This window comes from Pseudoliparis swirei, chromosome 18 (genome assembly GCF_029220125.1).
Source record: "Pseudoliparis swirei isolate HS2019 ecotype Mariana Trench chromosome 18, NWPU_hadal_v1, whole genome shotgun sequence".
Lineage (NCBI taxonomy): Eukaryota > Metazoa > Chordata > Actinopteri > Perciformes > Liparidae > Pseudoliparis > Pseudoliparis swirei.
In genome coordinates this window covers 1249438-1258997 of record NC_079405.1, presented here as the reverse complement: position 1 = coordinate 1258997, position 9560 = coordinate 1249438, and positions in this window count along the sequence as shown.

Genomic DNA, 9560 nt, shown 5'->3' with positions numbered 1-9560 from the left:
TCCTCTTGGAGCTGTGGCGTCCGCAATAAGAACTATGTCTCCAGTAGTGAGGCTTCTTCTTGGCCTTGTCCATTTTTGTCTTTCTTGCATCAATGGAAGGTACTCAGAGATCCATCTCTTCCAAAAAAGTTCAGCCATGTACTGAATCTGCTTCCACCTTTTCCTGATGTACAGATCATCTTTATCAAAAAGTCCTGGTGGCATGATTGGTTTTCCCTTTAAAAGTAGAATGTGGTTTGGTGTGAGAGCTTCGAGGTCATCTGGGTCGTCTGACACTCTTGTGATGGGTCTATAAGTAAGTAAGTAAGTAAGTACAAGTTTATTTATATAGCGCCCTTCGCAGTACGAATACACAGAGTGCTTTACAATAAAAACAATAAAAACAGTAAAAACAGTACAACATCATCAATATCATCATGTTAAACAAAGCAGCAAGGTGCTGAAGCCAGTGCTACATCACAAATTGCGGGTGCATTACCTCCAGTACACAAGACTTTTGAGCAGTCACAAACGCAGTAGAAGAAACCAACAAACAATAAATTAAACATAGAGAGCAGAAAACCGATAACACACAGAAACCTAACCCAGAAATGCCTGTTTGTAGAGATGTGTTTTTAGCTGATTTCTGAAGCTTTTTTCGGACTGAGCTGCTCTCAACACCTGCGGAAGTGTGTTCCACAGGCGTGGGGCGACTGCAGCAAAGGACCGATCGCCCTTTGTTTTTAATCGTGTGCGCGGCACTGCCAGGAGCCCCTGGTCAGCTGACCGTAAGGACCGGCTGGGGTGTGCTGTATGATGAGGTCATGTATATAACTGGGGGCGAGGCCGTGTATGGACTTAAAGGTAAAGAGAAGCACTTTGTACTGGATCCTATACTGGATTGGTAACCAGTGTAGGGCAGCCAGTATAGGGGTGATGTGACACGATTTCTTTGACCTGGTGAGTAATCTGGCAGCTGCATTTTGAACCAGTTGGAGGCGGTTTATGGATGCCTGGTTTAGACAGGTGAAAAGTGAGTTGCAATAATCCAGTCTGGAGGATACAAAGGCATGTATAGCCATTTCCATCTCAGAGTGGGCGATGATGGAGCATAATTTCGCGATGTTTCGCAGGTGGAAAAAGCAATTGCGACTCAGAGTCTTGACGTGTTTATCCAGCAGCATTGCCTGGTCAAAATGAATACCAAGGTTTTTGATGGTTGGGTGGACATTGTTTTTGAGAGGGCCCAGATGTTCTAGTACCCTGGCTCTGGTGCCATCGGAGGCGATGACCAACACCTCGGTCTTGGTTGCATTTAATTGCAGGAGGTTGTTAGCCATCCAACCCCCGATGGCGGCTAAACACTCCATCAGGATGCTGAGGGACTGCATATGCTCCGGTTTAAAAGAGCAAAGCAGCTGGATGTCGTCAGCATAAAGGTGGTATGTGATGCCAGAGAATGTTCTGATCAGCTGACCCAATGGGATCAGGTATAGGGCAAAGAGTAACGGGGCCAGCACCGAGCCTTGTGGTACCCCGCAGTGCAGAGGGGCGGAGTCGGATTTATATGGACCAGCTGACACTGAGAAATGTCTCTCACTGAGGTAAGAGGCAAACCATTTTAGTGCTAGACCTGACACCCCAACCCAGTTCTTTAGCCTATCTAGGAGAATACTATGGTCGACTGTGTCAAAAGCTGCACTCAGGTCTAGCAGGACCAGAACAGAACTTTTGCCACAGTCGGAGGCCATCATGATGTCATTAGATACTCCAAGAAGGGCAGACTCGGTGGAGTGTTTCTTACGGAAACCGGATTGAAACTTGTCACCAATATTGTGTGTGGCCAGGTGGAGGTTAAATTGGTTAGCTACAACTTTCTCCAGTACCTTTGAAATAAAAGGTAGCTTAGATATGGGCCTGTAGTTTAGAGGAGAGGAGGGGTCCAGGTTGGGCTTTTGAGGAGAGGTTGGACGCCGCCTGCTTAAAATAAGAAGGCACCACACCCGTGACCAGAGACATGTTTATAATTTTGACCAGACTGGGGGCAACAGAAGAGATAGCTTCTTTTAGCAGGGAGGTGGGCAGGATGTCTAGGGGACTAGAGGAGGTCTTCATGGCATTTCCTACCTCCAACACCTCCTCCAGCTCAACAGGTGAGAAGTTGCTCATTGATGGTACGGAAACTGGACTGGGGACCGGGGGGCAGGGGGAGGGGGTGATGTTGGCTCTAATATCTGCAATCTTGTTTACAAAAGACAACAAGAAGGTGTTACATTCCCTGTCCGAAGACACAGGAATCGATCATTAAGTATTGCCTCAACCTCACAGAAGATGGTCTGGAGCCCTTCATCGTCCAGAGTTTGCTGTTTAAGAATTGAGGTGAGGACACTTTTCACTGAACGAATCAGGCGCTCCCAGATGCCGCCTTGATGGGAAGCTGCTGGAGTGTTAAAGTTCCATTTTATGTCCTCCTGGGTCAAAGACCTCTGAATTTTGCCATGATTCACAGCAGCGAGACTTTCCTTCAGCTCTCGGTTGGCTCCAACAAAATTTGTGCCGTTATCAGTCCTGATGGTGGCGACTGGACCCCGTCTGCAGATGAATCTCCGTATTGCATTCAAACAGGAGTCTGTATCCAGTGAATAAGCCACTTCCAAGTGGACAGCACGACTGGTAAGACAGGTGAAAAGCACTCCGTATCTTTTAAGAAGACTTCTTCCTCTCTTGACATTGATGGGCCCAAAATAGTCAACTCCAACATTTGTAAAAGGAGCTTTGTCAGGCAACACTCTCTCCTCAGGCAAGTCGGCCATCTTCTGCTCACCAAGCTTTCCTCTGTTGCATCTGCAAACAACACAGTCAGATATGACTTTCCTGGCAGCAGAGTTTGCATTCATGATCCAGTACTTTTGCTGTAACCTGGACAACATGTGATTTCTTCCTGCATGTCCCAGCTGATGATGGATATGGCTCAAAATTAGCTTGGAAACATGCAGATCTTTGGACAAAATTACTGGATGTTTGGATTCTGCTGGCAATGCTGCTTTACTTAACCGTCCCCCACCTCTGAGGAGGTCATCATCCATGACTGGGTCCAGTTTGTACAGTGGACTTTCTTTGGGAACGTTTTTACAGTTACCCTTGAGTGAGGCAATTTCAACTGTGAACTTGTGTTTTTGTACATATTGAATGATTAATTTCTCTGCCTTTGCAAGATCTTCAGGAGTTAGGCTTTGTCCTTTGAGTGTGACTTTAAAGCTCTTAACTCTTCTTTCCACTTCATGATCTTTAATCTTCACATGGTCCTTTTTGGGGCCTGCAGAAGCACAAAACTCCTTTCTCTTCTGTCCCAATAACAAGAGTTTCTTTGATCTTCAGAAACCAAGCCACCGATCTTTTTAGGCTCCTCCAAGATGAAAAGTACGAGATCAGGTGGTTGGTGGCATTTTCCAAATCCTTGCTGATAGCATTCACCATTAGGTCCCTTTTGACCTCTGGGTCATCTGCTGAAATCGCTGCAACATCCACCTCCAGTTTAGGCCACGCCTCCTTTGACTGGCACAGAAACTCCGGTCCTTTTATCCATCTCCTGCTTTTCAGGAAATCCTCAGCTCGTAATCCTCTTGATGCTTCATCGGCTGGATTCTCCTTAGAACCCACGTATCTCCACTGATCCACCTCAGCTGCTTCTGATAAAGGCGGTCCTGTTTGCCACAAATGTGTGGAATCGCCTGGTTTCACTTGCGATATATTTCAGAACGGTTATACTGTCAGTCCAAAAAACGGACTTCTCAAGCTTAAGTTGCAACTCCTTCCGAAGCATGTCATCAACTCGCACAGCAAGAACTGCGGCTGTGAGTTCCAGTCGAGGAATTGTAGTCTGCTTTAGTGGAGCCACTCTGGCCTTTCCCAAGAGAAATGAAACATGTACTTTACAGTCTTTTTCCAATCTCACATAGGACACGGTTCCATATCCAACTTGACTGGCATTAGAAAAGTGGTGAAGTTGGGCTGTAACAGGGTCTCCAAAGTCTCTGGGTTTAATACAGCGATCCACTCTGAACTCAGACATCCTTTGGAGGTCCTCTAGCAATTTAGACCATTGCTCAGAGAAGGAGTGGGGAATAGCTTCATCCCATCCCAAGTTTCTCTTACAAAGCTCCTGCAGCAACAGTTTGGCTGGCATACTGAATGGGGATAGAAATCCTAAAGGGTCATAAAGTGAGCTGACAACTGACAGAATTCCTCTTCTGGTTTGTGGCTGCTCTCGTAATGAAGTCCTGAACTTGAAAGTGTCAGTTTCAATGTTCCACTGTAGTCCGAGTGCTTGCTCCATTGGAAGTTGGTCTGTATCCAGATCCAGCTCCACCATTTCTTTTGGTCTTTTGTCTTCTGTGATTGACCGTAGTACTGTGCGGCTGTTGCTGATCCATCCAGACAGATTGAATCCTCCTTTTTGACAAAGATCATTCAAGTCTTTGATCATTTGTAGTGCTTCCTCCTCTGAAGCCATGGATTTCAGGCAGTCATCAACATAAAAATTATTTTTGACTGTACTTATCACTTCAGCAGGGAAATGTTGGACATTATCGTCTGCAGTTTTCCTCAAAGCATAATTTGCACAACTTGGTGAGGATACAGCTCCAAACAGATGTACTTTCATCCGATACTCCCGTGGAGACTGTGCAGTGTCGCCATTAGGCCACCGGAGAAAGTTGATGTACTCTTCTGAAACACGAACTTGATGAAACATGGCTTGGATGTCAGCCATTACTGCAATGGGCTCTTGCCTAAATCGGATGAGAACTCCAATAAGAGTGTTAGTAACATCAGGGCCCTGCAACAGCTGGCAGTTCAGTGATGTCCCTTCATAAGTTGCTCCACAATCAAAAACAACTCTCAGTTTGCCTTTTCTGGGATGATAGACTCCATGATGAGGGATATACCACACCTTTCCATCACTTTGTTCTAGTTGATCAGCAGGTACCATCTCAGAATATCCTTGAGTTATCATGTGGTTTAGAAATGTGGTGTATTCGTCCTTAAATGGGCCATTCTTATCCATTTTGTCTTTTCAGGCTTCGTAGGCGCTGTGTTCTGCAACACAGCGATTTTTAGGCAAGACAGAATCTTTCTGTCTGAAAGGTAAGTCAATACAGTAATGCTCTCCAGTCAATACTGTTGTGGTGTTCATTATGTTCATGAACTTGATTTCTTCTCTGGACATTTCAATCTGCTCCTCCGATGATCTCTCATTAAAATCATGGTTATACTGTTTGACCAGCATTTCTTGCAGATGTTCCACAGAGATTCGGTTGGCTGTTACAGCATGGCAGCCACTCTTACTCGTACTGCTTCTCCCACGCAGTGGACCATTAATGACCCAACCAACTCGCGTTCTCACTGCATAGGGTCCTTCATCCTGGCTGTTTATCAGCTCCCAAGGCTCCATCACTTTTGAAGCATCAGTTCCAATTAGTAGCTCAACATCTGCATCAACGTCATGGAGCTTAACCTCCTTGAGATAGGACCATTGATCCAGATCCTCCTGTCGTGGGACATTCAGTGTAGAGACAGGCATGGTCTTTTGAGTTAAAACATCAGGTAACTCAATGAAATCATTTGAACTCATGCCAGACACTTCAAGACCTGACACAATGTGTATTCACAATCTTCTTTTGACCCATTGTTCTTAATAAAATACTTGTTCTTTTACCAGTTGAGTTCAATTTTCTTGCCAAGTTCTCTGTACAGAATGTGCCTGAACTTCCTGGATCCAAAAAAGCATATGTCTGCACCGTTCTGTTGCCCCTCTGGCTCTTGACTTTGACTGCAACAATAGAAAAGATGGAATTATCTTCATCACCAGCCCCAATATGGCCACAGGTCTGAGACATTGCATTTGAAACACTTGGAGGGGTCTCAGACTGTCGGGGTTGCTGTGAGGTTGTTCCTCTCTCCTGCCGCTCTATATGAAGGACTCCTGGGTGCTTTTGGTGACACACATTGCAATCCAAGCGACTCCTGCAGTCTTTGCTTATGTGGCCTACTTTCAGGCAACCAAAACAAATACCCTGTTCCTTGATAAAATTGATCTTCTCACGATGTCCTTTCCTTTTAAACTGTGGGCACTTATCCACTGTGTGACAACTTTGAAAACAAAACAGACAGTTGTGAGTAGAGAAAGTCTTGTTCTTGTTTTCGGTGTATGGAGTAATGACTCCTTTTACTGCAGCAACATTGGTAGCAAAGCTGCTTCCCTTTTTCCTTTGTGTCAAGTGACCAATGTTAGAGGCTTTCAAGTTGGTGGATTGTGATTCCTGAATGTTTCCAAAAAGTGGGTCTGAGGCAATTCTGACCTGCTTCTCAATGAATCCAACAAGATCACTGAACAGTGCTCTCCGGCCACTTTGGTCCTGCAGATCACAAGCAACATTTCGCCACCTTTCCCTTAATTTGTAAGGGAGTTTCAAGATGATGCTCCTCATAATGGATGGTAAGTCCAGTTCCTTCATATGCATCATTTGCTCTGTTAGATTTGAGCATCCTCGAAGAAAGAGAGAGAATGATTTCAGTGCTTTGAGATCTTCACTTTTAACAGGTGTCCAGTTGAGAATTTTTTCCATATAGGCAGATGCAATTGTGTACTCGTTTCCAAAGTGTTCCGCTAGAAGACTTTTGGCTCTTTGGTATCCTTGTTCTGAAGGTAAATGTTGACAACTACACACCAGGTCTCTTGGCTGACCCCTGGTGTATTGTTCGAGAAAGTGTAAACAGTCACTCCAATTAGTTGTCTTCTCCTCCACTCCATTCTCAAAAGCTCTGATGAAAGACCTGTATTGGAGAGGGTCTCCATCAAACACAGGAATATTTCTAACAGGAAGGACAGAGCACAGATTTTGTTGAACCAGCAGAGCGGCGATGTCATTTTGTCTTTGCATAACATTTACAATATCATTCTGATAGTTGTCAGTCAGAGTTTGAGTTTGAGGTTGCACACGTCCTGCTTGATTTTCATACACGGTTTGTGTGGCTGGCCTTACAACTTGTGGTTGAGTTATGGGATCAGAAAACACGTGACATTGTTCATCCACGTTAACTGGAACAAAGGTGTTGGCATGGGCACTTAATTGAATGGCTTTTTGAGAAGTGTTCCTTTCAAAATAAGAGTTCATGCCATCAGAACGTTTTGAACCACGCTGTGATGAATTCATTTCCAAGACATGAAGTTTTGCGTTTGTCACTGCCAATTCTGTCTCAAGCTCCAATTGCTCCTTTTCTTTCCTCAACCTTAAAGTTTCTTTCCTCAAACGTTCCTCTTGGTCCTCTATTAAATGTTTCTTTCCGAGCGCAGCAACCCGCTCCTTCAGGGCTGCCATGTCGGCTTTAGCTTCAACGCGTGCAGATGGTGTTGATGAACTTCGTGATAGTTGCGACTGTGTCTTCGCAGAGTTTACTTTTACGCTTGACACGTTAGACGCACTGTCTTCAGGGTTTATCTCATCTGCGACGCGCTGGTCGTTGACGTCATCCTGTGGCTGCCCATATGGTTGACCCATTTCTGACAGCCAGTCTTTTACTCTTTCCGTGAACTCATAAAACAGTCATTTTTTCTTCATGATTTTTATTTTGCCTTGCAACTTCATCTTGTGGTAAAGGCAAGTTCACAAACGATTCATGCATTTAATTTGCGTCTTGGTAAAACTTGATGAGTTTAGCAAGCTCAGCAGTCACTGAATTGACATTTTCATTTGATGCCATCAACTCATGAATGTTTCCCAAACATTTTTTGGCTTCTTTACATTTTGTACTTCTCTTTTGCTGGCACATTTCCGTGTAATAGCCCAAGCCTTTAGAAGTTAATTTAATGTTCCTTCTGGCTGATAGCGATTCAACGTCACTCGCCTTATCGTCAGCCATTTTTAAAGTGTATTATCACTGCTTGTTGTACAGCAATCAAAATCCGCAATCGGACATAAATGCGGCTTAAAGGCAGCAAACACAGACGGGGTGCTCACTGGCCGATCCGCTTCATCACACAGACACTCACTGAAGTCGGCTTTTTAATCAATGTGGCCGCTGATAGTGGTGCGCGTATTGCGCAATGATCACATGCAGCGCGTCACTGCTGTCAGACTTCTTAAACTTTACGAAACATGGCTGTGTGGTGACTTTTAAACTCCATTCGTTTAGCCGTTGTCCTCTACAGCAGTCGCATCACATACCAGTTTCTCCGTCGATAATCCAACACGATCCAATGCAATCCATCCAGTCCAATACTGCGGGATCCTCTTCTTGCGTTCACAGGCAAGGTTTTTTACTTTATGTAGTGGCCATTTGTCGTCCGTAATCAAACAAAAAGATAAATCAAACCGCCACTGATGCACCGTGGGTTTTGGTGTTGACGCATGCAAAAGAAAGTACTGTCCATTTCCGCCTGTTAGTATTCTGATAATTTATTTCTTAAACCAACAAAAAAGAACAAACAAAATGTTGACACTTCCTCTCTGTGCTGTGGTAAAAAACCATTGGCCACCCTGGTGCATGCTGGTCCTGTGCCTATCCACCTCTACATATAGCCACAGGTGCCCAGTGTTACCCAATCAGTGAACCTACAACTAAATATATTAAACTAAACTACAACTATCCTAAGAAACAACTAACATATCAAAACATAACCTAAATAAGCAATAAATAATCAATATTACTTTACAAATACAACCTAAATACAAAAGTCAAATTAAATAGCTCCAACAGGCCTGATGAGTACTTTAGGTACTTTAAGTACTTTAGGTACTTTAAGTATATGTTGATGCTGATACTCTGGGAAGAATACTCTGTGGTAAACTACCTGTACTGCAGTACTTCTGGAGGAGTACTTTCTCACATATAAAGAGTGTAAACATGTAAATGAGGTGACGTCACGGTGAGTCAGGCCTAAGGGAACGTCTTACCGAAAGTCTTTGTCCAACAGGTTGGATATGTGCAAGGAGACGCTGGACATCCTGGTACTTTACGGGCATTGACGGATTAAGAAACCACGGGCCCCTGGGCCTGGACGTGTCAAGGCCCCCCCCCCCCCCCGCAACAACAAAAAAACATCACTAACAAAACAGTCCGTATGGAACAACGATACCGGAGCTGAGCAGACAACATAACGCGAATTATATGACCATGACATGAATGACTTAAGCCCAGCATATACCGGCTACGGCGCATCGTGTCATATCATCATATTCATATCAATACAATGTTAATCACAGCGACGTCACGCGCGGAGGCTCAGGCCCAGGGGCCCCCTGTTTACGGGGAGCGTGTTCTACCGTGATACGAGGAGAAGAAGAAGAAGAAGAAGAAGAAGAAGAAGAAGAAGAAGATTCAAGCCGCCAACATGGCGTGATGGCCGAGCAGGAGAAGAGCAGCAGCGGGGAACGCGACACTGAGATCAAAATAGAGCGAAGGAGACGCGTCTCAGCGGAACAGCGCCACCGCCTGGACACACGGATATACACGTGTCCTTCCGGAACAGCCACAATTATTATTTATGTATATAATAATGTGTCTCATAAAGTGTCAAATAA